This window comes from Diprion similis, chromosome 10 (genome assembly GCF_021155765.1).
Source record: "Diprion similis isolate iyDipSimi1 chromosome 10, iyDipSimi1.1, whole genome shotgun sequence".
Classification (NCBI taxonomy): Eukaryota; Metazoa; Arthropoda; class Insecta; order Hymenoptera; family Diprionidae; genus Diprion; species Diprion similis.
In genome coordinates, this window is record NC_060114.1 from 19,429,984 (window position 1) to 19,456,674 (window position 26,691).

Here is a 26,691-nt window from a genome sequence, read left to right on the forward strand (position 1 = left end):
CTATAAATACGTTTACAGCGAGAAACCTATCCATTATTCATCGATCGGTACCGTGTCCGACGTTCCGAGGCTCTGCAGAGTCTTTGCTCGATAATATACATACACATAATACGTATACATTCGATTCTCGAATAGAGAAACTATTTTCTCCTTCGGTCACTCAATTTTATTTCGTTTATATCATCATCCAACCACAGATCGGACACATTGACACATAGGTACTTACAAATTGTTCTAGTAGATGAATGGTGGAGTGTAAAAGCTTCAATGATTATTGAGGTGAACAACTGCTTGAATAAAAAAAAAACGAAGAGATACATGATCTGCTTAATGACGTCCTGAGCATTTGCCATCAAACTCCGATGAGATGGTACCTACTGCAGTGTGTAACGAAACTTCAACTATCATCTCAAGTAAATATTTTCAAAAGAAAAAGAAAAATTGGAACTCTATGACTTCTACAATTTCGAAAAAAGAAACGAGACTGAAGCTAGCAGTCAGAATCAGCATCCAAACGTGTTGTAATGTTCATTTGAATAAGGTAATAAAGTCCAAACATCAAAATTTTATGAAAAACCTTGAAGCCCAAATACTTTTATAGACCAACTAGGATAATACTGAACGGCATTTTTCTATTTCCACAAAGTTCAACTCATCTTCATGGTAAAAAATGGAGTCTGGAGTCAACTTAGCAGACAGCGTTTGCCTCCAGGCTACGATCGTCTCGCACTTTGATGGTTAGGTTAGGGTTGGTCGGTCGAATTCCTAGTTTAAAGTTGGCGATGCACCTGCATAAGAGAGAGGCCCAGGTAACGGTTTGAAACGGTTCGCGTGTGAATGAACTATTACTCGGACAGACGCTCCCGACTTTGCAGTGGATGTGATTTCTGGCTCGAAGCTCTAGGTGCACAGCATGCCTGCACTATGCTGAGCTCCTCCACCGCCTACCTTCAGGGCGAAGCGCGAGGGGTCAGACACCCGTGTACACACCTATCAGCCACCTGCCCCACACCCGGACCCCCTTGTTTGGAGTAATTTTCACCAGGCCATGCACGAATACCTCGAACAACGCCTCCCCAGACGTCAGGAAACTTCGATTACTTTTGGCCGAAGAATTGACGGGGTTAAAACAGCCCCAGAGTACCAAGAGTTCGTTCTTTGCTCAGGGTTTTCGTCAATCGTCCTTTCGACGTAATATACAGATGCTTGAATCTCTTGGTCACTCGGGTTTGAAGCTGAATATAAAGTCAAAGAATATTGGTTCACTCAGATTTGATGGAGTAGTACAGTAATGGTCTGTTGACCGTTTGTTTTCAGACCTCAAGAATCAAAAACAAATGTTAATGCTTGCGCAAATTGATTTAATATAAGAACTAAACTCACTGCGTGTGACGTTAATTTATCACAAACAATTGCCTCCACTGAAGTCAGTAAGATGTCAAAGTGGTTTACAAGTGCCAAATAGTTGCTACACTATGCTTCTCGATATTTGTTATAGCAGGCATATTTTTCATCGCTTATGTACCGAAATAAGAATCTAAACGAATCAAAAAACGAAAATTAATCCGTGTAGACATTTTTGGGTTGAAATTTCTCTCAGCTCCTTCTCTTTGGATCCCTCCATCATCGAAGTCTGGTTCTTGCAGACCCCTGGTGGCGTCCAAGGTGTGATAATTCTTCAATTTGACCTCATACTTTATTGACGGGGGAAGGGGGGTGTGACGGGGTGTACGGGTGTGTGTTTGTGTGTCCTTTTGAAAAGGTGCAGGCTCTCTCTTTACCCTTTGGCCGAGTGGACTGGTGGGATGGTAGGATGCAGCTTGTGTGACAGAAAACAATGATAACTCCGGCGTCCCGTCCCGCGTCATACTTTCAAGGGAGGGAAGGCTTAAAGGGCGAATGACTCAATGCCCCCACATCAACACGGTCCCATGTTTCTTTTATTAGCCAGACAACGTACGAACCTTATACGCACGGAGTGAAAAACACCCCGTTAAGGCGTGATAACAACGCGGCTTCATAGAACATTTTTCACTCGGATTCCGCAACCTGTAAGAAATTCTTTGCGTTTTTGCCGCTCTGGTACTTGATTCCTTGTCGTTTTACTTTACCTTACCTCTGGTGATACAGGAAAAGTATTGATTTCTGTCAAAAATCAAGTTTTCTAATTTCAAAGAATGTTCACGTTTTCGAAACTGTAGACTCGAAAAAACAGGTTTTTAGAAAATCTCAGTCTGTGATATAAAACCTATACTTCTGCCTCCTTATTACAGTTTATACATTCATGTAGCAAAAATGCGACCAACTTTTTGTTCTTCAAAATTTTTTTTTAACAATTTTCTTTTCAAACGATGATGAAACATATCGCGAAGAAACTGTTTTTCCGGCTTGTTTTTCATTTTTTTTCATTCCTGCATTGCACAGACTTCCGTTCAACCCTCCCTAGAATCGGACCACCGTTTCTAACTCGCTCGAAATTCCACCCTGCAAATCACTTTGGAAAGGACCGCAGATGGATGCGTGGTAATCGCGCGTGTTCCAGAATATTATGACAGAATTTATACTAAAACCGAGAATACCGCGTTTAGGGTGGCAACGATTGAACTCTCAACCTCGTACACACAAGGGACGTCTGGACGTAAAACACACGTACCGAGCATTCATGGTGTGTAGACCGTAATCGTGAGTTCTCATAATGAACGAGATAAAACCAACGGCCATTTGGACAGATCGACATACGATACTGGGACCTTTGCAGGGCCAGTGCATTTACTCATAGATATATCATTAGGTAAACAATCCCAAACGATGTGTTTATAGACCCCGCAGAATTTAATCCGTTAACAAGCGAGGGTGCTTGCTAATGTGTATTCTGAGGTCTATCAACACTGGTAAAAGCTGATCGATAGCTGTAGGTTTGTATGGATGAATTTGAATGAAACCATTTGTAGTATTTGTCAACATCTGTCAGTTCTGTTACCAAGAATGAGAACTTGTTTTTGTTACTTTTCAAGTCAATGAAAAAAACATTCATAGATGCAGTCTTCTGATGGGGTAACCTCCTCGGAACCGTAAAATTTACTGACCATACCTTACGTTGAACGTAATCGATTCAACGAGAACCAACAGAACAAAAAAAAAGAACCACCTTGTCCATCTGGCACAATATTTATCAATAACCAACAGGTGTTAAAAACAAATATCCATAACAGTGAGGATAACTGAAAAATGGATTCGGGAAAAACCATGAAGAAGGAATTGACATTTCGCTTTAGTATACATATACGAGAGTACATAATATAGTGTGAAATTTATTTTTCATTCCACGATGCAAATTTTTATCCTCGTTCCGCGTTCGGTATGGTTTTTTTTTTTTTCTCCTGTGCGCGGTGCATTTCAGACAATATAACAACTGATCGAGCGAACTCGAATAGACCGCGACATCGAAGAATAAATTCAGGATTAACTGGTAATACAGCGTACGGTGATGCACGCCTGCAGGACGATATGGTATTTCATTCTCTCCTCCTCTCTCTCTCTCTCTCTCTCTCTCTCGCTCTATTTTCTCCATAACGGTCTACACGCGACGATTTCCCTCAAGGGAAATTATACACGCCCCTAGCAGGATTCCCTCGCGGACTTTTCCCTCAGCACACTCCATGGATATGGGTATGGGTATGGGTATGGGTAAAGGTATGGACTGAAGGTGCTTCGCCACGCGCTGATACGTCTCGTCGAATGTCATCCGTCTGTATCCAACAGTGCAACGATGGTCAGTCACCTGTCCGAATACTCCGGCTTGATTTACCTACACCCTTCTCCGATGCGACTTGATTTTTCCAGACACTTTACACACGACTCCATCATCAACCAACCGTCACTTCAATTTCATTCGGGAAACTCGATTTTACTTCTTTCGCCGCCCGCTGTTCTTATGACAAAATCCTCTATCTTGGTTGCGAAAAATCATCACGTTTAGATAAGAATTGTAGGTTAGAAATATTATTATAGGTTGGATATTTAATTTTGCAAAGTTTTCAATTTGAAGCCTATAAGGACTCGACATTTTTCAATTTTTTTTTTCTCTTTTTCTGCATAACTGTTGCAACGTTAAACAGATACTAGATCATTATAGAACCACGTTTTTCGAAAAACGTTCATCTCAACTACATTAGTTGGTAAAAATGACCTAAGAAAATATTTTTTTCCCTCAGATATATCTCAGCTTCTCAAACCACGATTTTCAATTTTCCCAAACTTTCTTCACTTTGTTTTAGGATTTATCAATTTTTCTCAATAAGTCCCATTTTTCCAATTAATCTTCTCAAATTTTCCAATCAATTGAGAATAAAGAAGGTAAAAGAATTGTTTTCAATGATCCAAAAAAAAAAAAAAAAAAAAAAACGAGCCTAAATTTTTGTGTCAAATTACTGTCGTCGCGATGAATTCAATGTTCAAACAAGCAGAGACTGTCACCAATAACTTTTGGAATGTGACAGATTCGGCGGGCGTTAATCCACCGCGTTATAATCCTCGTGATGTTCCGATTTCTCACCCCTTTTTTTTTTTGAAACCACCCCCAACCTGCTGCTTATCTCGGACCCTTTTCTATCAAAAAAGCTGAGTCGACGTAGCGCTAATGAAAAATCTCGAGGCAATAGAACTATCTCCCTCTCTCTCTCTCTCTCTTTCTCTGTCTCCCTCTTTTTCTCTTTTTACATATTCTGCGCGTAGAAAGATTGAAAATCGCCCGAGAAATACTGACTGCTGTATTTTTTTTTTTTTTGTTTTTTTTTTTCTACTTCTTACCAAAGTATCGTTAAACAAAACTTTTCGAATTACGTCTCTTTTGAAATTTTTTAACCGTATCGTTGATTTTGCAGTCAAAACACCTGAATCAATATCTCGGTAAAAAATGGAAAATAAGATTTGAGCAGTACGAAGGAAAAAAAGAAAAGAAAGATCGCAATATTTGTATAAATATGGAAGACGAAAACAAAATTTAAGCAAAGAAAAGAAGGGAAAGAAGAAACCCGAACGAACAACGTTATTGTCAAGATATTTTTATGCCGTTACTCATTGTTTACGATGTTTCGCCGATGATGAACATGACGCGAATTGAATATGTACATACAGGATCAAATAAAAGTGAAGGAGAAGAAAAAAAAAAAGAAAAATTTAAAGAAAAATAAATACTAGTAGGTAAATGCATGTACATATATATATATATATATATATATATGTGTGTACCAACGTGATGTGCGCGACAGGAATTCAGTTCGATGGTGCATAATTATGGACGGATAATTTTTTATTTTCTTTTCACCTTCGAAAAATTCCAGATTTTCTTGATCGCGTGTATCAAAAATAATGATTTAATACAAATTATAACAACAATACAACGCGACGTACGAAATACGTGAATGATATACGTAGACAATTGCATAGTACGTCTATACAATAATTGTGCGAAACTTGGTAGGTAAATGGTGGTAGAATAAGAAGTTGGGTGAAAAAAAAAAAAAACGAGAAAAAGAAAAAATCAACAACGAAGACCGCAGACAACCTTCGAAGTGAAACAAGCAAAAAGACCTATATATGTATACAGACGAAGTCGGTATATCTCGACGGTAATTTGGAGTGTTTAATGAAAACAATTGTAGTTTATAATCCGCGTAAGTCGTCGCCATAAACTTTTACCCCTCCTCTCTAATTTTTGCCTCTAAGGGGATGAGCTGCAAGTAAATCCGCAGCAGGTATAAATGAAAAGTCAAAGAAGAGAAGAGAAGAGAAGCGACGAGGCGATGCGAAGCAGGAAAGAAAGGGAGGAGAAACGACGACTACGGCGTGAAATTTGGGACACCGGAAGTTGCCGGGAACCGGAGACGAGGAAATTCGGTAACCGAGACAAACTATCAGCCTCCGCGAGGGTTTAATTGCACGCCAGAAACCTTGCGATGTCTAGGATTTTCCGAGCTGTTGGTGCGCCGCCAATTGCTTAGACTGATTTGATCCCTGGAATAGAAGAGACTGACGAATGGAAGAGGGAACGAGAAGTGCCAATAGGAAATACGTTAATTAAGAAAATGGTTGCTCACAAGAACGTGAGAAAAAGGGAAAGAATTAGGAAAATCGAGAACCGTGCTTGGATTTCGTCGTCAATTATAATTTTATTTTTTTTTGCACATTTATTCAGATGTAAAAAAAAAATAAGTACACTTGCGCCCCCAGGAAAAAAAAAAAAAAAAAAAAACTAGTTAAATTTATCACATATACGGCAGAAAAAAATGTTCGACGTCTGTTTGTTGAAATAGATGTCGTTGGATTCGATAAAAAAAAAAAGCGTTTAAGCATTTATTTGAGTAAAAAAAAAAAAAAAAAACATTTCTCCCCGCATATTTGGTAAATTAAAAGTTAAATTACAAATTTTATGGCCGAGCGTATGTTTGCAATACGAATCGTATGTGAGCCGAAGACGAATATTGCAAATACGCGAGGTGAAAAGACCGAGTTTGCCTCGAGAGTAAGTCACGCGTTTTTTCACGAAACACGAAATTGAGGTTAGGATCGCGTAATGTCAGAATCGTTGTCGACAGCGCATGCGTGCAGACGCATGCGCAGACTCACTCGTACAGTCATTGGCCGCTTTCCTTTTACACAGTCAATTTTCTAACACAACTAAAAACCAAGCGATTTAATTGACCTTTTCCGTTAGATCCAACGAATGTAATCACTCAACGTCGAGTTGTGTAAGAAAATTGACATGTAAAAAAAAATTGGCTTTAGAGACGGTCATATATCGTGTACGGAAAAGACGCGAGAAAAAACGCCTAAGAGACATGCTCGCGTTGTATATATAAAAGAAAAAAAAAAAAAAAAAAAATATATACACAATATACACAAGAAGTAAAGAGACGCTGTGAAAACGTTCGAAGATTATTTTATCAATTGTAAAGATCGTTCGCTGCAAGTTGGTTGAATAAATTCGTCAAGATTCGCATCGCGCAGAGTTTATTATGAGACACCGTGAAGAGATCAAGGGAAGGTAAGTAGTGTTTATTCCCGCAATTCCTCGACAGGAGCCTGGAGGAGAATTACATCAGCGTTAGGATCCCCTAAATCCCCGTAACGTCTCGACGGAGCGACGAGATAATTTCTGAACAAGTGTTCCACTACTCTTCTCTCTCTATCTCTCTCCCTAGCGTTTCCCTCACCCCCTGCACTTGTTACCCTCAAGCATCCCTTGTAACTCCTTTTTATTTTTAATTCCACAGTCCTACCCCAGTTCTTGAGTGCCCCAGCTATGGAGGTAGGCGCGATTGCTGCCTTGGTTCGTTCGTATGAGCAACAAACATTCCTTTAATTCTCAAGTCTGCGATTCCTCCCCCTCCCCCCGTCAACCCCCGTCTCACTCTCTCTCTCTTTCTCTCTCTCTTTCTTTGCCTGCAGCTGTCGAGGTCTGCACTAATTACTTCGCCGCGTGAGTGTTAAAAAAAATTTATATTATACATCACGATAAACATTTTAATGAACAATAATCTGAGGCGTGAATATTATACAGTCTATTATGTATGCCAATTATTACGCGGACAATAATCTAATGATAGAAGGAAAAAAAAAAAAAAAAAAAAAATGAAACGAAGAGGCGAAAAAAGACAAACGTTTCTACAAAGCGTGTCATTTAATTTGTGAAAACAGTTCGACACAAGTGTTTCGTTTTTTTCATTATTTACTTTTTATTTATTTTTCCTCAATCCGAAACGAAGAGAATATAAACAAAAAGATGCAATCGCGGTTACTTAATTTTTTAATATCCTATTTATTTCGAGAAAATCTTTCACCGTGTCTTTTTGAGGAGTGATAAAAAAGAATAAACATTTGAGCCACGACGTGGTCTTTTCGTTGTAGCACTGAACGAACAATACGGTAATTGTTGTAAACAATCGATTATATATACGTCCGTGACAAAGACACAGGTGTAGATGCAAAACGTTCAATATTGCGATCGTTTTCGAATAAGAATTGTTTCATCACAAGCCATTCAGGAGCAGCAACGGTAAGCAGCAGCTGATCTCTCGGGCCGATGATGATGCCGATGTAAGGAGGAAGCGAGTAACGTCAGCTGGGCATAATTTAAATGCTTATACGTCACGTATTTATACAACTTAACATCTTACACATGCAGTGACGGAGAAACTTATATATCATTTATAACTCACGATGAAGAAGTTTTTTTTTTTATCTGATCGAGGAACTTGGGTGATAATTTTATTATACTCTTAAAGCGAGAAAAATGAAGAAAGCTTATAAGAGTATTTAAAGATGAAAAAAATTCTTACATCACGAATCGTGGAACGAATGAAATTATTATCGTTGCTGCTTTTTTTTTTTTTTCTTTCCTTCTTAAATACAGTCAAATGCGTTTGTATACAAAATGAAGTAAGACTTTACGTAATTAGTAGTAATCATTGATAATCTGCAAGTTTTTTTTCTTTTTTTTTTTTTTGTTACCTGTATTTATTATACAAATCTTATGCAAAACGAGTTAGAGTTTGTAAATTTTTTTGTCATATAATTATGCAGAGGATACTTGACAGTGTGTGCGCGCGCGTGTGTGTGTGTGTGTGTGTGTATAAAATATTATGTCAGAACGATCATCACTTCCGTATGTATATTCAAAGATTTATGAACTTTTGTGTTATGTAGCTTGTAGGTACTTTTTCAGCCTTCACTTTTTATCGACTAAGTTTAATCCGTTAAGACTAAATAATGATAATCATAACAACAACAACAAGAACAACGACATGTGCAGGCAGTAAAATTCGTTCGTCTGAAGAGCCATTGTGGTTAAATTAATTAACGGTGGTCTAATTGTTTCAACCTTCGGCTTACCGAAAGAGAGAAACAAACAAAAATAATAAATTCTTACTCCAGCGATAGTCTGAGGTATGAGGCGTAAAGAATCACGTAGAGGTAAACAAAATACGTAAACGATAATCCACGAATGCGGAATACTAATTTCACGCATCGCACGAGCGAACAACAACCGTTTCGAAAGTTGCGCTAGTGGTACCACCACCACCATCACCATCACCATCACCATCACCTTCAAGGTCATTCCTGGGTTGACGAACTGACCTAGGCCAATTCCCAACTGCATCTTTGTGTTTGTTTTCATCAATTTACATAAACCGAGTAGTAGTAGTATCAACAGTAGATATACGTGTTACGACTATTCAGACTACATGGTGTTCCGCATGGCGATACTATACGGATACTAACTCGAGTCCAAGGGTCGATGGCACACGCCTCAAACGTCGATATACTTTCTCCTTTGCAGCTTTGCTCTCCTCGTTATGAATGCTCGCATATCGTAAGTGCGCGATGACCGATCAATGTCGGCAAGTGAAGCCACACTACGAGTCTACTTTGGGATTTTTATCGCATTTTCAAGTCCACCTATTTTCCTGTAGGTACCAACGACGTCATTTTATCCGAACCATGTCTTTCAGTCAATTTTTCTGGGCACCTTAACCCCTTGGAGGAACGGAGACTGAGGAATTTCGAAAAATCCTTCTTTCTATAGAAAAGTGATCTAAAGTCCAGAACATTTGACCAAATTAATGTCAAATGTTAGTAGGTCAATGACCTTAGGCCAAATGGCGTAAATCTGTCCTCTAAGGGTTAAGATCTTGAAAATGATTTTTATGCACAGACTTTAGGACAGGTAAAAAAAAGAAAAGAAAAATCGACCAAATACTTTCTCGATAAAAATGCATTTTTCTCTTGAGAAGCTTTCACACTTGAATTTTGTTTTTTGTATATGAGATTTACGTGAGATCAGACTGCAGAGTCACGTGCAGGATTCAACGAATAAAATTTTCTTGTGATCCTTCTTCGTTTGAATTTTTTTCCATTCGTAGAATCATAGTCTAGTCTTTTTCCGTTACACTAATTGACCGAGAATTTATTTACCTAATCAAAAAGAGAGTGAGATTCGAAGGTGGTGGCTCATTGCCTTCATTGGACAGATAAAGCGGCTTTCATGGTTTGCATGTCTGCCTGCAGCTCGGTTTCATACCAGGTGGTGCAAAAGCTGCTAAGTCCAGTTTAAATAACTTTATCGTTACGACAGACCGATTAGACCAACCAACCAGCCAACTGACGCGGAAACGAAATTTCGTATAAACACTCTGCCCAGTTATCAGGCATTGGGGTGAATATGGGCACACCGATATAATCTTCTTAAGCCCGTTTCAAAGCCGATATACACACACGAACCAAAAACAAATATTTTCGATTCAAAAATTAGTACAGCCATTTTTGTTTCTTCGATTAATTTTTTCACCATTTTTTTTTTTTTTAATCTTCCTACCATGGACTTCTTACATCTGAAAAAGATCTTCTTTTTCTTCTTCTGTTTTCTTACTCTTTCTCATATAGTAAAAATTGGTATTATTTTGTATAAATATTCTATACACAGGCATTATTTATCCATAATACATGTTGATAATTCTAACCATATTCACAAACCGACCAACTGTACAAATTCATACGTTAATAAAGCATCGATCGATCCGACGATTGTGATTGGATATCAATACCACCGTAGCCTGCATGGCGCGTCAATTGATTTGTAGTAACTGGATAGCAGGATCATATATCCCACATACCGAGCTACACTTATTCGTAAAATTTAATTCTTTTTGCTAAACAATAAACGACGTAGTAATTTTTTATTAACATAACGCAATTAGGTTAATAAATCGCAACAAATGCATTACTTGACTCTAAAAGAGAATTAAAAAAAAAAAAGAACAATAAATAAATACCCCGATGCAACGTCGAGAAACATAAAAAAAAAAAAAAAGAAACAATCAAGAAAATCACTGTAAATTTGTGCAGCGTGACGTTGCAAGAAATAATTGGATATTTAATGGTTCGAGAGATTTGCGAAGGGGTGGCATCCCTTTCCTTTCTCCTTCTTGGTCCGGGGCGGATAGGAGATGAAGGCATAAGTAGGTAAGAAAGTTATTTCCTAACCGGACATACCCTCAACCCTTTCTCAAGATTACCTGTTTCTGTCTACCGCTACTGCTACTTCTGCCAGAGGCCTGAAGGGTGGCTCGTAACTCATCGAGACGGCGTTATAAATACGCGTCTGGCAGTCACTTCACCTTCGCTCTATGCACGAGACCCACAGAACCCGCATCATTCCGTTGTTTGTGTCTCGCATATTAACCGATCCAAATTCAAATTCAAATTCAAATTCAACCCCCCGACGCGACGCCTTCGCCCCTAATTTAAACACATTTTACAACTGCCTCCCCTTTCTCCTACGCCGTTCACGGCGATAAGAAAAGCAGAAAATTTACTCATTTAATCAACCCAATTTGTCTCTCGAGATATCCATTATGACCTGCTTTATATTCGTTCAAGTTGATTCGGAGATCAAAGCTACTGCAACAGTTTATCTGGGTGGTCATCGTTCTTTTTTACCATAACAGTGTCTTTTCTCCAACCATCTTCTTACCGGGGATCAACCAATCAATTAGTACAATCACGGACATACCCTTGAATACGGATGTTGCAACATGCTTTAACGAAATTCGAAACGATTTGTTAGTTTATCTGATTATCTACTTCATGCATGAAGCGACTTTAAAAAGCCTTTCATCCCCACCGAATCAGTATTTTGGTCCCTAAACCAAACCCCAGCATGAGAATGATCCGTTATGTAAGTGTTCAAAGCATTGAGAGTATGTCCTGGCATTGAGCTCTTGAATGTCCTTCACTTGGTCGAGACGCCAAACTAAAGCGTGGAAATGGTTTTGAGAGAGGGAAATGGGCGGGGAAGATTCGCACCGTGCATAACAATTAGCCGTGGAAAATCATGAAAACGTTTGCGGACCTCTTTTGACTCGAGGTTCTTCCTCCACCTCCGTCTCCAGCCACCCGCGGCTCCCCGAGATAACGAAGAGTTACACGTCCTCCCTTAACCCCTTCGCCAAAGTACACGTGCTAAAGATTCAGTATTAGGTATATATACGTTTGGTTGGTACAACTGCTTGTGCTTTTCAAGAGGCCAAACCCCGGGATTATATCGGGTTCAAAACAAGTCATCGGATGGACTTTTTCGGGTAATCAATTGGCGGAAAAAATTCGGCGACTAATTTTCGATGATGATAGTTCAACCGTAGTTCAATTTCTTTGGAAAAATGAAGATCAGGAGAGAAATGGTAACAAGTATTGGTCTGTTGACTCCATGTTGATGCAAGTGCATACCTACATGGAAAGACACAATATGATTAGCAGAAAAAATCATGCAGGTTGGGGGACGAAGGCGAGAGCTGGATCGCAGAAGTAATCGGAATGACAAGGGCGGAAATAAGCGGGTCTGGAGTCGCGGAGCTAATGTCGTAGTCCCAAGGAGGAGTCATCAGGAGCCAGAAGCATCAGGGGGACACGCACGTTCGCGCATATTAGGATCGGAGTATAATATATGGGATTCCATCGGGGACGTGGAGGACCTTCGACTCCGTGATTTACACCTCCTTACGAGCAAAATGGTACACCTTCAGCAGATAAATGTGGACGATGAAAAGTGGCTGAAATATGTTATCGAGTATTCACCTGTGAATGGAAGCTCCAGGATTTCTACACCGATCGAATATTGCATCAATAAGTGAAATCGAAGATGATCGCGTATCACCTTCCTCGCAATTTATGATGAATCGATTAAAGATTTCATTGATGGGTGAAAATTGACTGCAACTCATGTCTTGCCGAGCAAAACGATGTGGGTTCAGGGACTTTTCAATTGACTGAAATGAGTGAAGAGCTTGTCCGGATCCTTGTGCAGGATTGCACAGATACTTGCGCATGTATTATACTATATAGCACACCGACTAACAGCTAGTTATACATTATACTATACGATATAAGTTGAGGAGGTCGTCTTGAGTCGGACGTGACCTGAGCAAATTCTACGGCATAGTTTCTAAACAGGAAATCCTCATTTCAGGCTGTTTTTAGAGTACATAATTGCGCGTTATCAACCGTTCAATTTGGCATCACGTGTATAATATATTATACACTAGTCGATATAGGTACGTACAAGTATACATAAACTATATACTCTAATTTAAGAACAGTTCTGTCCGGCAAACGGACATACAGGCATTCGGCATTACGTGTAACTGACAAACACCTTCTACCTTGATCAAAAACACAGTTTTCATTGTATCACTGTAAAGCTACAGTGGCGTCTGTTTTTGATTACCTGTGTTCTGCAAAAATACTGTACAAAATTCAAGGCAGCTGCTTACGATATTTATCTCTGATCAATGTGAAGCACCCAAAGCAAGTTTTCCAGTGACGATTCTATAGGTGAAGTGAGATACTTTGATTCGCAAGCGTAGCGTCAGGTACAAAATTAACTATCGATCAAAATGGCCGTTCTATTTGTTTATATATCCCTCCTCCCGCTTCTCGCATTCTCTGTTTTCATTCTATAGTTGTAACAAGTACATATACATAATTACTTGCAACTTGTTGTTGCAATAAGTTTTTTTTTCTGCAATCAGTACTTTCAAGCGAAGTGTTATTATGATTATTGTAAAGTAGATGAAGGGGGATTCTGATGACGAAGAAAATCATCGGCATCAGGAGTATAAAGATGAAATATGCGAATGAGAAGGCAGGCGAACGATACGAGTAAACAAGATTAGTTTGAGCCAGACAGGAAAAGAAAAGATTGTTGACTGATTACGCGGGTACCTACATCGCTTGCGGAGCTCTCCGTGCAAGAGGAAAAAGAATGAACAGAAAGAAATCCCGTGAAGGAAGGAAAAACGTGTAACGTACACGTTGTGGTGGTGACGAGAATTATGCGCCGTTTTAACGAGAGTAGCGTTCGCGTTGAATGACCACTTCGTACAATATTTTTGTCAAAGAGTGTACGACGACGACTATAACGACAACGACGACGACGACGCTCTTAAACCAGAGAGAAGTAAACATGTTAAGCCGGTTCTAAAACGAAGAAAACTGAATTAAACTGCATTCTGGCATTGTTTCCAAACATCATTATATGCCCGACGTTCCAGGACCAGCTATACAGCTTAGGAACCTGCCTGTGATGCTGCAGCTGCATATCTCACACACTGAAGAGCATCAGTGATCTGCACTCAACAACTAGACGGTATTTTCATTCCACTAGAAGAGGTTAATTCTTCTATTTTCAGTCCTACGGTCAATGAATCTTTCGAAAAACAACAGTAAATCGCACGCGCGGGAAATTTGAAACTTCAAATGCATCTTTCGTTCACTTTTAGGTTACAACAAACTGCACAGTTTCAAAATATCTGATTTTTTAGTGAAGTCACTGGATACGATTAACGCAGCGATAACACGAGTACAACTTCTAATTCCACTTATTCGCGACGATGTATAGCACGGTATAACGAACATGACGCTGCTACGGTTACTTATTACGAAAGTAAACTCCACCTAATCGCTTTCCGCAAACAAAGCAAATGACGGATTCTTTTGTCGGAACGTAACTACACGCAGTGCACATTGGAGAACAATTCACAATTCTCGATGCGTAATTACGCGTGTGATGTAAGCAATAGTTGATGCAATTTGTTAGTTTGCTACTGTGTGGAACCAGGCGAGACATATGCCGTCATATGCAGAGCCTCCCCCCCCCCCCCCCCCCCACGGCGCCGCTCACAATTCAATGAAGTAAGACTTGTAATCGTAGTTTTCGTTGAATAAAATAGTTTGATAGATATTTGTAGTACAGCATGACCTCGTTATTTGCAAGACAGACAAATTCCGCGAAATGAATTACAGTGAACGGTACGGTTATAGGTAAATGGCAAACACAGTGCAGTAAGAGAGATTCGTCAAATGAAATTGTTAAATCAAAGTATTTGCTGGAGGTATTTTTAGAACGTTGAGCGTGCAAGGTCACAAACTTAAACACCTCATCCGCTTATAGGAGAGAGATTTATATTATCCTAGACTACAGAGCGTGGAGGGTTCGAATATACAAACAATATTTCGACTCCGCTGTCAAAAATAGCGAAATAAATTGCAAAATTTCGTGAACTATTCTGAGCAAAAAAATGTTTCCACATTCTGGGAATATTTAGTTTATTTGATTTCGACTTACCAATAGCAGCAGCTCCAGACGGCGGGGCTCGCCAGAGTCCAGAAGCAGGGCGGGAGATTCAAATACTGAAGTTGGGCACGTGGGACGGGGGCCAAGTGTATCGAAAGAAAAGTTCAAATGGGAGTATCACAGGAAGCACAAGTGTTCGAGGATTGTTCGAAGCACTACGTTGTAATCCGAAGTCAAAGTAGCGAGGTGGCGTCGCAGCGTCGTGCAGGCGACGGTGATGAATGTGCAGCGAAGAAAATAATAACAATTTCGAGTAAACATATGACAAACGCCGGTCGACGCGGTTGTGTAGGTCACTGTGCTGCGTACGAGACGCGATACACGCTTGCAGCGTCGTTTGCAAGCATCAACGAATTATTATTACTGAATTGACACGCGACGGGGTGGCGGACCGGCGGCGAACCCGGATCAACGTCTTTGCCCATTTTAAGGAAGGGAGAGGCGTAAGGTAGACTTGCGGGACTCGGCGGCGGATCGAGTGAAACGAACGAACGCTATCAGCGCCGTGGCGCTGGACAAACGCAGGCACACACTGCAGGCTATATAATATAAGTTTGTATTCGGCGGAACACACAAACGCGGGCTGGCGCGCGCCGCGTAGTCACAGAAGTTTGAGACGGTTGTGTACAGCCTGGCTTCTCTAGTGCAGGAGAATCCGCGCAGGCGGTGCGGTCGGACCGTTCGAACTCGGTCGTATTCGTCGGCGTTGGCTGGGAGTTTAATAACAAGGCATTGTTAATAAGACGTCGACAATAGTTTCTTTTAATAATACCCAACTAAGGTTGTATACTGTTTCTTCTTTTAAATAACCACGCATTATAAAACCCCGCGTGGTGGTGGCGGCAGCTAACAGCAAACCGAGTTCCAATACAATCTTTAAATGCACAACTCATTATTTGCATATCAGTTGTTTGTTCGATTCTGTTTATGGCGTCGCATCATTGTTATTATTTTTTTTCCTTCCCTACCCTCCTCTACTTCTCCGCTGCCCCCCAACCCGACACTCCGTACTTCTTTTCAAATAAACGAACGTTTCTTCGTTTCTTTCGTTTCTTCTTTCCACCTCGTGTACCATTCGCTCATTCGACTCTGTTACGTATTCCAACGAAAACACCTAAAAACATCTCGTGTTTCTTACAGTTATAACCACGTTTTATTTCCTCAAAATATCCAAGTATCGGATGAACAACCTTGCAGGTTTGAAGATCAAAAAATTGCACCACAACATCAACGAGTAATAATTTCAAATTGTAACACGTACCAATAACGCATTCTCAAAACTTGTCGAAACAAAATAATCGATTTCACAAAAACTCAACAACACATGTGAACCCACTCCGTATACATAATTAATCACCCAACACTAACTCCACAATATCTTCAGATGTCAAAGCATAAGATAATCGCTACTCTCACTAATAATACCCGAACAAATGCACACTGAAACCTCCACAATCGATCTTGATCTGCGCGCGATATTCCCGCGTCAGTATCGATCACTATCGATCGATATGCGATCCGCGGCGCAAATATCGGAATCACCGCGTCAGCGCGAGTACCAGTAGTAACAGCAATACGGTTCAAGCGGTATGCGAGTTGAAGCTATCTGGTTTTCGGAAGAGTCGAGCATCCGTCCGTCTGTGATAAGGCTTGAGGATTGGACGAAGCTGCGGATTAGACGCGTGTGAGTTGCGGAAAAGGAGGGGGGACGGGGGGGAGGGGGGGTCGGGAGGGGATAAATAACGCGTTTGTTACGGATCGCGCGTGAACGAAAATCCCGGTTATTAAGGCTGTTCGGAAACCGCGTTGTTATATACAGCGTGTAACGATCATCGGATAGCCCAGCCGGCTAGGTTTATACGCCGCTTTCCGCGAGAGACTCACTCACTCGGTAAGGCAGCCCGAGCCGCTAGCCTGGCTGTTGGCTTGGCTTGGCTGGTGCGGCGCAGAGCTCCGCGGCCCCCACGTTGTTTGTCTCGCGAGTGGCCTGTTTACATGTTGACTCTCTGTTTACGCATTTTGCCCTCCTCTCCGCCCGCCGTCGCCCCCCCTCGCCCCTCGCGAACCGCATCGCGGGTTCCACTCTCGCTCGCCAACCGTCACCCGGTTGTTTTCCTCTTTTCGTTCAGCCGTAGTTCGTGCTCTCTTCAACTCCCTTCTTGTCACCGGGCAACGCTAGTTGTTCGGTTGTACATATATCGAGGGGGGATCGTCACGTCCTCCCGCCCCCGCGACCCGTTCGATTTATATATATATGTATACACATATATATGTATATCCCTCTCTGTCTATCTATTTCTCTCGCACACGCGACACCGCTGCAGTGCCGTAATCGTAACCGTGAGCCACGCGATATTCGATTGTTGTTCTTCGCGCCTAGCCGGAATGCCTGAACTTCGCAGTCGCGCCTTGCCGCGATTCGGTAATCCGCCGATACCGTCGGCATCCTTCAGGTTTTTATAAAAATATTCGTTCCCGATGTGTTTCAAGCTCTTGGTCCACCCTGTCGATGATATATTTACCGTCTGGTGGAAACGAGGAAATAGCCATAAACCATAAAACATGACGCGAATGTTGTGTTAAACGAACCTCGAAACGCAACACACACACACACACACACCATTGTACTCACGGAATGAACGACGAGGCGTTAAATTTTACTTTGTTTTCTTATGTATGTTTCTTTTATCGGTTCATTGTTGTTGTGTTTCTTTTTTCCTGTTGTTTCTGCCGACAAATGTACGAGCGATTATCTTTATTTGCTTTTACAACCCCTCCCCCCCCCCCCTCCCCCCCTCCTCGTTCTCCACGTCTTCCTCCGCCGCAACTCCTCCTCCTTCTCCTGCTCCTCTACCGCAACTCCTCGCAGTGCGGGTCGCTTACGTCAGATAAGACAATTACAATCACAATGCTAGACTCGAACCTGTCTCGCGAATGTGCCAACGTCGTCCGGCCTCTGATGCGTCGACGTTGATTCGGTCATGGGCTCTCGCTGGTCGAGTGACGTCATACAGCGAAGAACTTCACCGAGAGAGAAATCATCTTTCGTGTGTAATGGAGATAACGGCGAGCAAAGCGCGACCTGTGTCCCGTGACGTCAAAACTTTCGAATCCCTATTTTTCGACGGCTGTATCAGGCACGCGAAGCAATTAAGAACGAAACGGAACGGAACGTAACGAAAATGAACGGAAGTAGAAACAGTGGTAGGGTTGCCCATACGTAGTTCTTCCAGAAGGTTGTGCCCTGTTCCATGCCGAATTCTCTTCTTAAAAATATCACGATCTTCTACAGACCTCACAGTTCGTTTTTTTTTTTTCCTTTTTATGTACAGATAGCCAGCAAAAAGCAAATTTAACATTAAATAATTATCTCGTATAATCGGCATTTTCATATCACGAATAAAACAAAACATGACCAGTGTCATTTAAAAACACCCACGCCATCGCTACTTATTATTGAAAATCCCGCTGTACTACGGCCACACCGTTATAGTTCCGTTCATTTCCGTTACGTTACGTTCCGTTTCGTTAAGTTCATCGTGATTCCAGCTTAACAGCTCGTTATTTTCGCGATTTTTCTTCTTTTTTTTTTTCTTTATCTCTGATCCCTTTTTTCCTCTTTCGCACCGCGAATTCAACGCGGTATTACATTGCCTTGAATATACCAAGAAAGAGAGAGAGATAGAGTATATCCACAATGTGTATACAATGCAGCTGAACATCGAACTAAATTCTTTTAATCTTTGGTTATTTTTTTTCTCTGGAATCGTTAAGTCCCTATTTATCTATATGTATACTTTGCAGAGTGTACATACGTGTGTATGTATACAGTTTTGTCGTACGGGTGTTTCTTCTCGGTTATTTACAACCTGCGCTATAATAATAATTGTTGTTATTCTCCGCTCCGGTGATTGACTCGACTCTGGTCGTTATAGGAATTATAAATAAAAGTAGCTATATTATTGGTAGTACAACTGTGTGCGACAATTACGTAACCAACATATTCGCCTCGGTGTGTATCGCATGCTTATTATAATTTCCTTACTGCACGCGTGTGTAAGGTAATTCGGCTCGGGTTAGGTTGATAATTTCACATCGTATTCAATGAAAGAGAGAAAAACAAAACAAAAAAACTAAAAAAAAAAAAAAAAAAAAAAAAAAATACGCACCCTTGAGAGAATAATTTACTTTTTATCAATTGTACGTCGAACAAATAATACGCGCATCGAAAAAGGAAACATGTCCCACGCAATTGGCGCGTAATTTGAATACGACAATGCGATTCGACGCGTGTTTGTCATTTGTGACGTCGTAGGTCTTAAGTACGAAAGTCTCGAATATCGCATTCGACAAGTTTAGCTGCGTTCGTGGAAAAGGATTTTCGTTACACCGTTGAATAGCACAAAAACGTCAGATGACTAACAGCATGGCTGTTCAAACACGCTGTCATACGTGCCGAACGAACCCACACGCGTAGTTGCGCACACACAAATCTATCCCTCTTGCCTTCTCCGCCCTCTTCTCTCTTCTGAGCATTGGAACAGCCTTCGCCCGTCCCTCTTTCAGCGCATCTCATCTCATCTCTTCGTCTCTCTCTCTCTTCCCTCTCTCCCTCCATCTTAGCGAGTGCTATACGACAACTATATGTATACACACAAGATCATTTGTTTATTTATCTTAACGTTAATAAACCCAAGTGAGCCCCACGCTGTGCAAAGATATGTCGCAACATTGAAGTCTGTTTCGTGTCAAGACACCCGCCTACTGCAGTGAATAGGTATTGGCTATGCGCATAGAGTCGGCTACTCTCCTAGGTACTTTTGTCTATTTTACTCCCTCATTATCTAACTCTTTGTTTTGTGTTGTTTACCCCCCCAACTTGGGGGGGAGTGTCTTTCTGTTTCACGTACGCTGCTCGTGTCTACAAGTATACACATAATAGGTACCTACAATACCGATAGGGAAAGGTGAAACTCTGTAATCGACTGCGCAAGCGCAAAACGATTGGAGTCTATTGGCCGGCGGAGTCGTACCACGGCAATATTTTCCTCTGTGATGTAGGGTAGCCAACTTACTCGGAACTGGACATGAAACGCCAAACTCTCCTGCGTTAAGTGACGAATTGAAATTATATTGTCATGATGACATGTGGAAGTCATTCAATTAACAATAAAATTTTGCCAAGACTTCCCGAATCACTCGAACAACAGCTATCTGAGAATTGATGTTCTTAAAAAAATTACCCCAAAACTTACGTAACCCACGGAAGCCGATTCAGTTTTACAGATGGAATTTGAGGTAATAAGCCTGCGTTTTGTGGTGGAAAAAGTGTTAAATTTTAGCAATGTACCAATTTCTGTTCAACCTGTTACAGATCATCGAGACGCGAAATCGCATCGTGTAAACCGATTCCAAGAGAGCTCTCAAACATTTCGCCACGAGTTGCAGAAGCCCCGGTTTGGTTCGTCGACTGCAGTTTCGTCGACTCTTAACTGGCCGCTAACGCTCTTAGCATCCCTCCAGAAATCCTCCCCTGGGGTAAAACTCCGTTTAGCCATGGTCAGCTCCCTCGTGCGTCGTCGCCGCCACCCCCCCCCCCCCTCACCTCCGATTAGGCCTCAGGGTTCCCCAAGGAGGGATACTTAAAGAGGGGATGACTTATCTCCGGTTAAAATTACCCTTGATTGCAGTTTTTGTTGTTGTTTTTCTCAAGCCGGTTATATTTCGTCGCTGTTTTCAAAACACTCGCTTCTTTTTCTTCTTCTTCTTCTTCTTACATTGCACCCTGACTACTGTCGGAAAAGAAAAAGGAAACAAAATTCACAAAATTCGCTACCGTCTAATTGTCTCGTGATAATTTCAACTGCGATAGAATCAGTTGCTTTTATCGAAATTTTGATAACCTAAAGAGAGAGAGAGAGAGAGAGAGAGAGAGAAAAGAAAAAACAAACAACTCGCATCGAATTATCATCCCAAGCTGCACGAACAGGCACTGAGACTTCACTTCTCACTAATTGCAGGAGGCGCGGTTTTCAGCTTCGAGAATTTTCATGCATCGACAGGTTGTGCGGAAGGCCGTGAGCGGGTTAATTCTAACGCGATTACCTCGCAATATTAGATATTGCGACGCTAAGCAGATACCTCGTGCAATACCTGCAAGCTGTTGGACGCTACCACATTTAATATCGGTGTAAAATGCACGTCGATACTTAATTATTGCGGGGAATAATAATCCGTCTGGAAAACCGAAGATCTATACCGCAATTCAACTACGAAATAAGTTAATGAAAATGAGTTTCAATTTTATACCTGAACAAGATAAAAAAAAAAAAAAAAAAAAAAATTTAATCATGCTGAGAAACCGAACTTGCAAGTATAGCTCCAAAGCTGCCAGTCACCGTTCGCCACCATACTCATAGTAATATTGTTTAGTCGTATATTATATTATCAATTGATTCCTGATATCTCGAATAACAATAATAATAACAATTGAAAAATAAGTGTCTGGCGAGTATTTTTCCTCAATGCGTACGAGCTTTCGCTCGCATTTCATACAGTAGGTACATAATATGTTGTGTTTGCGTGTATTAATGCAACACAATTATAACTATCCAGTTGTAATATTATATTTGGTTTACAGTACCTAGCAGATGCGTGCTTCGACACACAAATTGGCCTTCGTAATGGTTGAAAGTTATAATTAGCTGCACCGTAAAAAGTAGGGAAAGAAAAAAAGAGAAAGAAAGAAAAGAACAACAAAATGTTATTCTCGTTATCATAACTCCTGCATAACGGGGAAAACAACGTAGAAAATAAAATATCGTTTCGCGACACGTTTTTACCTCAATGAAAAGTGAAGCTTACTCGAGCAGCTTATCATGACCGAATCTTTCGTCAAGATCACGGCTGCGGTTCTCCGCGACGAATCCGTGTGTGATAATGTATAAATGGCGATTGAACCAACGATGACGTGTGGACAATGTTTCTCGTACAACGCACAATTTATATCAAATATACAACGTGTAATTGAAAATAAACCAGAGAAACAACAGACTTAAAATAAACACCCGTGATATGATATGGTATGATATGATATCACAACGTATTATACTAATGGTCACCATGAAAGATAACAAACAAGTGCAGCTACGAATGTGCAGCTGTTCAGTCTCTCTCTCTCTCTCTCTCTCTCTCTTTACACACATTTATGCACACATCGATGGTACGTATATCTGCAGTTTCGCGATGTGGTGCAAAATCTGGATTTCAATTTAATTGTAGCGTTATATGTTGATACTTTGTAACTCAATTGTACGGTCAATCACATAATTTTAACCTTGGTCTCTGTTTTCTTGACGTATCACAATATGTAGGTACGTTAATCTCGTTCAAACGATTATATGAACGTATGTCTTTATCATCTATTTACTCTATTCCCAAAAGGAAAAACTACAACCTCTTTATGGTTCGATCGCATTAGGTGTACACTAGGGTGGCGCAAAAAAACCGACTATTTTTTTTTTTTCGAGTCTCGTGTGAGAAAATGTTAGTTTTTGATGTTTTAAGAGCACGCTCCAAAGGACAGTTCAAAAAAAAATTCTTAAGAGGTCGCTCCACATTTTTTAAAACGTCAGAAATCATCAAAAATCGATTTCTTTTCTTTTTTTTAATTTTTTTCGTAAATAAGTTTCCGAAAGTTTCAGTTCAAAATTTGAATTTTGAAAAGTCGCTCATAATTTTTTTTCAATTTTTTGGTGCATTTCTTTCGATCTTTTCGAGCGACCTTTTAATATTCATATTAAAATTTCATACATTTTTCTTCTTTAATACAATTTTTTTAATTTAATTCTGTGACGATTTTTGACCTCTTAAAAAATTTTTTTTGAGCTGTCCTTTGGAGTGGGCTCTTAAAACATCAAAAACTAACATATCGTCACACGAAACTCGAAAAAAAAAAATAGTCGGTTTTTTTTGGCACCACCCTAATAAGCATAGATCATCCTCAGAGGAAAGACAATCGTTGTAAAAAACATACAAGAAATTTTTATGAAAAAAAAAGTGTTCAATTTGTTGGAACCTGTTTATCGGAAAGACAAAATTTTCTTACTCATGAGTTCAGGATCCAATATTCCCACCGTTATTATCGTCACATCCTATCCTCAGTCGTATATCCAACTATACTTGATTGTGTACCTGAACCCAAGTGCACCTTGGATGGTGTTGAGATAGAATGTTTGCCCGTTAAAACCGATTAAAGACCGTCGACCCTGCATGAAAGTTGGTGAAATTCTACTGTAGCATGGGTCTTGGTATGTATACGTACATACATACGTAAGCTATGTATATCGTATACTGATATTACAGTCCAACTGCAGGTACATAGTAGTAGTCGTCAATTATTCGCTTATAACATCCAACCAAGTCGCCGGAGCAATTGCAGTTATCGTTATAATAAACAAATTAATTTCACTGCTCCAAGACTCTAATCTGCGATCTGCGATCCGTGCTCCCTGTGCCTAGACAAACTCACTTCCCTACCTCTCTATTTCTCAACTCCAAATATTCTCAAAATTCCAAGTGTATTCAAACGTTTCACAGTTCTTTAGCCCCCCCAAAAAAAAAAAAAACAATAATTGTCAAGTTTTGACGATGATAAAAAACTGTCCAAAGTAGACCAATAATTGTTGTTTTCATCTTAGTTTTCATTTTACAAGAGCTGAATTGATTTCAGAACGTTACTTCCGTCGTCACCGGAAATTTTATATTTTGAAAGAAAAAAAATGAAGAAGTAAAAATGAAAAAAAAAAAAAAAAAAAAAAAGAAACACCGATAGAGTAAAGGCGAAACGGTTTCATTTTATCAAAACTTCGCGTCAGTTGGGTTGGATTTGGCCATAACGGAATCGGCCGGTGTCGTCGCGAGTGACTCTTGGCAGATAAGGTAATCCGGAAGTGAAAATTGGCGAAACTCGGGTGTCGCTATCCCTTAGCCTTGGTTCTCCCCCCTCCCCCCACCCCCCCCCCCCCCCTGAAGCCGGTTTGAATTTTCCCTCGGACTTTGGGAATGGAATGGAATGGAATGGAATGAAATGGAGTCGGTTGCTGCTGCTACTGCACGCTCCGGATCTGTGCAATTTAATATACAAACTTAGCTCGGGCGCCGTTTACACGTTTGGAAAACAATAAACAACGACTGCCCTTGTTATACCCGATTAACCACGATTCAATGTTCGGCTGCTGAAAGTAGCTGGTCGGTATATTTCGTTCGCGAGGCAAACACCGTTGCGCAATTTATATGTATTAACAGAATCTCGGTGGTGGTGGTAGCACTGCGCACATGCACACACTTTACATCCACAATCGAGAGTGTGTTCAATACGTCGTTGAAAGTATTTTCAAGCTTTTGCTTCGAGTTATAATTATTATGTTATTATATGATTATATTTTTCCATTTCTTTTCTTTTCCTGAACCCGCAAGTTTTGTACCTCGAGTGTTTTTGTTTTATTTTTACCTGTGCAGGTTTTTTTTTTTTTTTTTTTCTTCTTCTTTTCATACAAGTACCAGACGAAGGCATTTATTTATTTTATATTGTTGTTTTTTTTTTTCTTCTTTTTTCTTTGCTCTCCCCTTTTATTCCACGTTATTAACAATAAGACCCTAATCGCGTATACTTGAGAGGGCTTGTTCTTACTCCAAGTTGCCTCAACAGCTTTTAAACATCGATTTTAAACGTTGTTTATTGCAAGGATTCGTTTATTTTTAATGCAGAATACATGGAGGTATTTAAATATATTTTACCTTAAAGTTCTAATTATTCGGTTCCCGGATATTTTTATTTGGACATGTTCGAATAATACGATTATTCAGAAAATTTATACGTTACTTGGAAATTTCATCTCGTAATAGCAAATTTTTTGTTTTTTTTTTAAAGCATTTTGACATGTTTACTTTGATTTCCATGAAACTCCCGAATAACACGATTTTTCAAAAGATTTATACGTTACTTTGAAATTTTATCTCGTAAAAGCAAATATTGTTTCTTTGTTTTTTTTTTTAATTTTTTGACATGTTTACTTTGATTTTCATAAAACTGCCGAATAAAAGGATTTTTCAAATCTTAACGTTCAAAATAAACGTTAGACTCAATGTTCAAAATTTTGCAAATGTACGCTTGAACATGTTTCTTTTCACAAACTTGTCTAATGTTGCAATATCCGACTTGATTACGTGTTACTGCCTAATAATTTCAATGTTCTTTTCATACATTTTTAGATTTGAATTCTTTCAAGCCGCGTGTTGTTAAAATTTGTATGTAAAGAAAATTTTTTCTTTTTTTTTTTTTTTCTTTTCGCAAAATAGTGATGTTATTTACAGGCGATCACAGACATGTCTGGAAGTTTAAACTTGCGTAGGATATTCCTGATATTCGATACGTTATACCGTCGAATAAAAGAACGATTGACGTAATAACTAATATGTATAAACGTGTTGAAATAAAGTAAGAAAACAAAAGCAAGATCCTTGCAAACATGTAATTACCGTCGCTCGCTATACATAATAACAATTCGACCATATATACATGAGTTACATTTAACGTTGAAGATAACGTTCGGAGTTTGAGAACGATGAAAAAAAGAATGCGCGTTGTATTTTTTTCGTCAGCCATTTCATTGTCGTCTGAGCAACAATGGAATGTCTTACACAAAAATTCGATTTTTCTGCATAATAATGAATGATAAAATAATAAGGACCGTCTGAAATTTTGCCTGCAGACACGACGACGACCGATGCGATGAATTTCAAGAAAATTCAAATCTCACAGTATATATATATACATATATATAAATCGAATCGTGCAGCAGAGTAACTGCAGCTGCAATTGGCACCGGAAATCTATCGATAAAGTAAGGACAATGCGCTTATTCACTCCTTAATGCTGCGTGAACCTCGGTGCTCGTAGCCTGCGGTGGTTAGTAAATGGAATTCGTTTTTATTTCCGTTCTATTAGTCGAGTAAGCTACTTCGTTTCTTGATTATTATTATTATTATTATTATTAGAAAATAGAAAAAAAAAAAAAAACCACCACCAATAACGTGAATATTTTTCTTTTACTCTTTTTTGTTCCTTTATTTTTTCTTTCTTTCATTTTATTGTTTTCTTATTTACTTTTCAATGCGCCAATCACAATTCTCACAATTCAATTAGTATTATTATACCCTGCATACGCATGAATTGTATGTTATTATGGTTACGTAAAATTTTATATATACGTCTTGAGATTCATTCGTATTGGCGGTGTTACACAACGTATTGGATATTCAATCAACTTGTCTCGAATCCAATCTAATCGCCTACAATGCCTACAATAATAGCAATGATAAATTATATACCACTGCATTATATGAGGGAAAAAAAAAAGTTGTATCCTCTATCGGGAAAGACTATGATTGTTTGAATTTAAGACGGAATAAGAAACAATCGAAATGTTAGAAAATTCTGT

At 39.7% G+C, this 26,691-nt stretch overlaps 1 protein-coding gene across 6 annotated transcripts in view; it reads right to left on the reverse strand.

Annotated features, from left to right (window-relative positions):
- LOC124410968 (forkhead box protein P1-like) overlaps positions 1-26,691 on the reverse strand; it is a 213,351-nt gene that overhangs the window by 164,176 nt on the left and 22,484 nt on the right. Inside the window, exon 1 of one of the 6 annotated variants that reach the window (XM_046889733.1) lies at positions 15,182-16,155. The exons of the other annotated variants lie outside the window; for them this stretch is intronic. The gene's annotated coding sequence lies outside the window, so the exon portion shown is untranslated. Of the gene's footprint in view, positions 1-15,181; positions 16,156-26,691 lie in introns of those variants that run through there. 6 annotated transcript variants of the gene reach the window in all.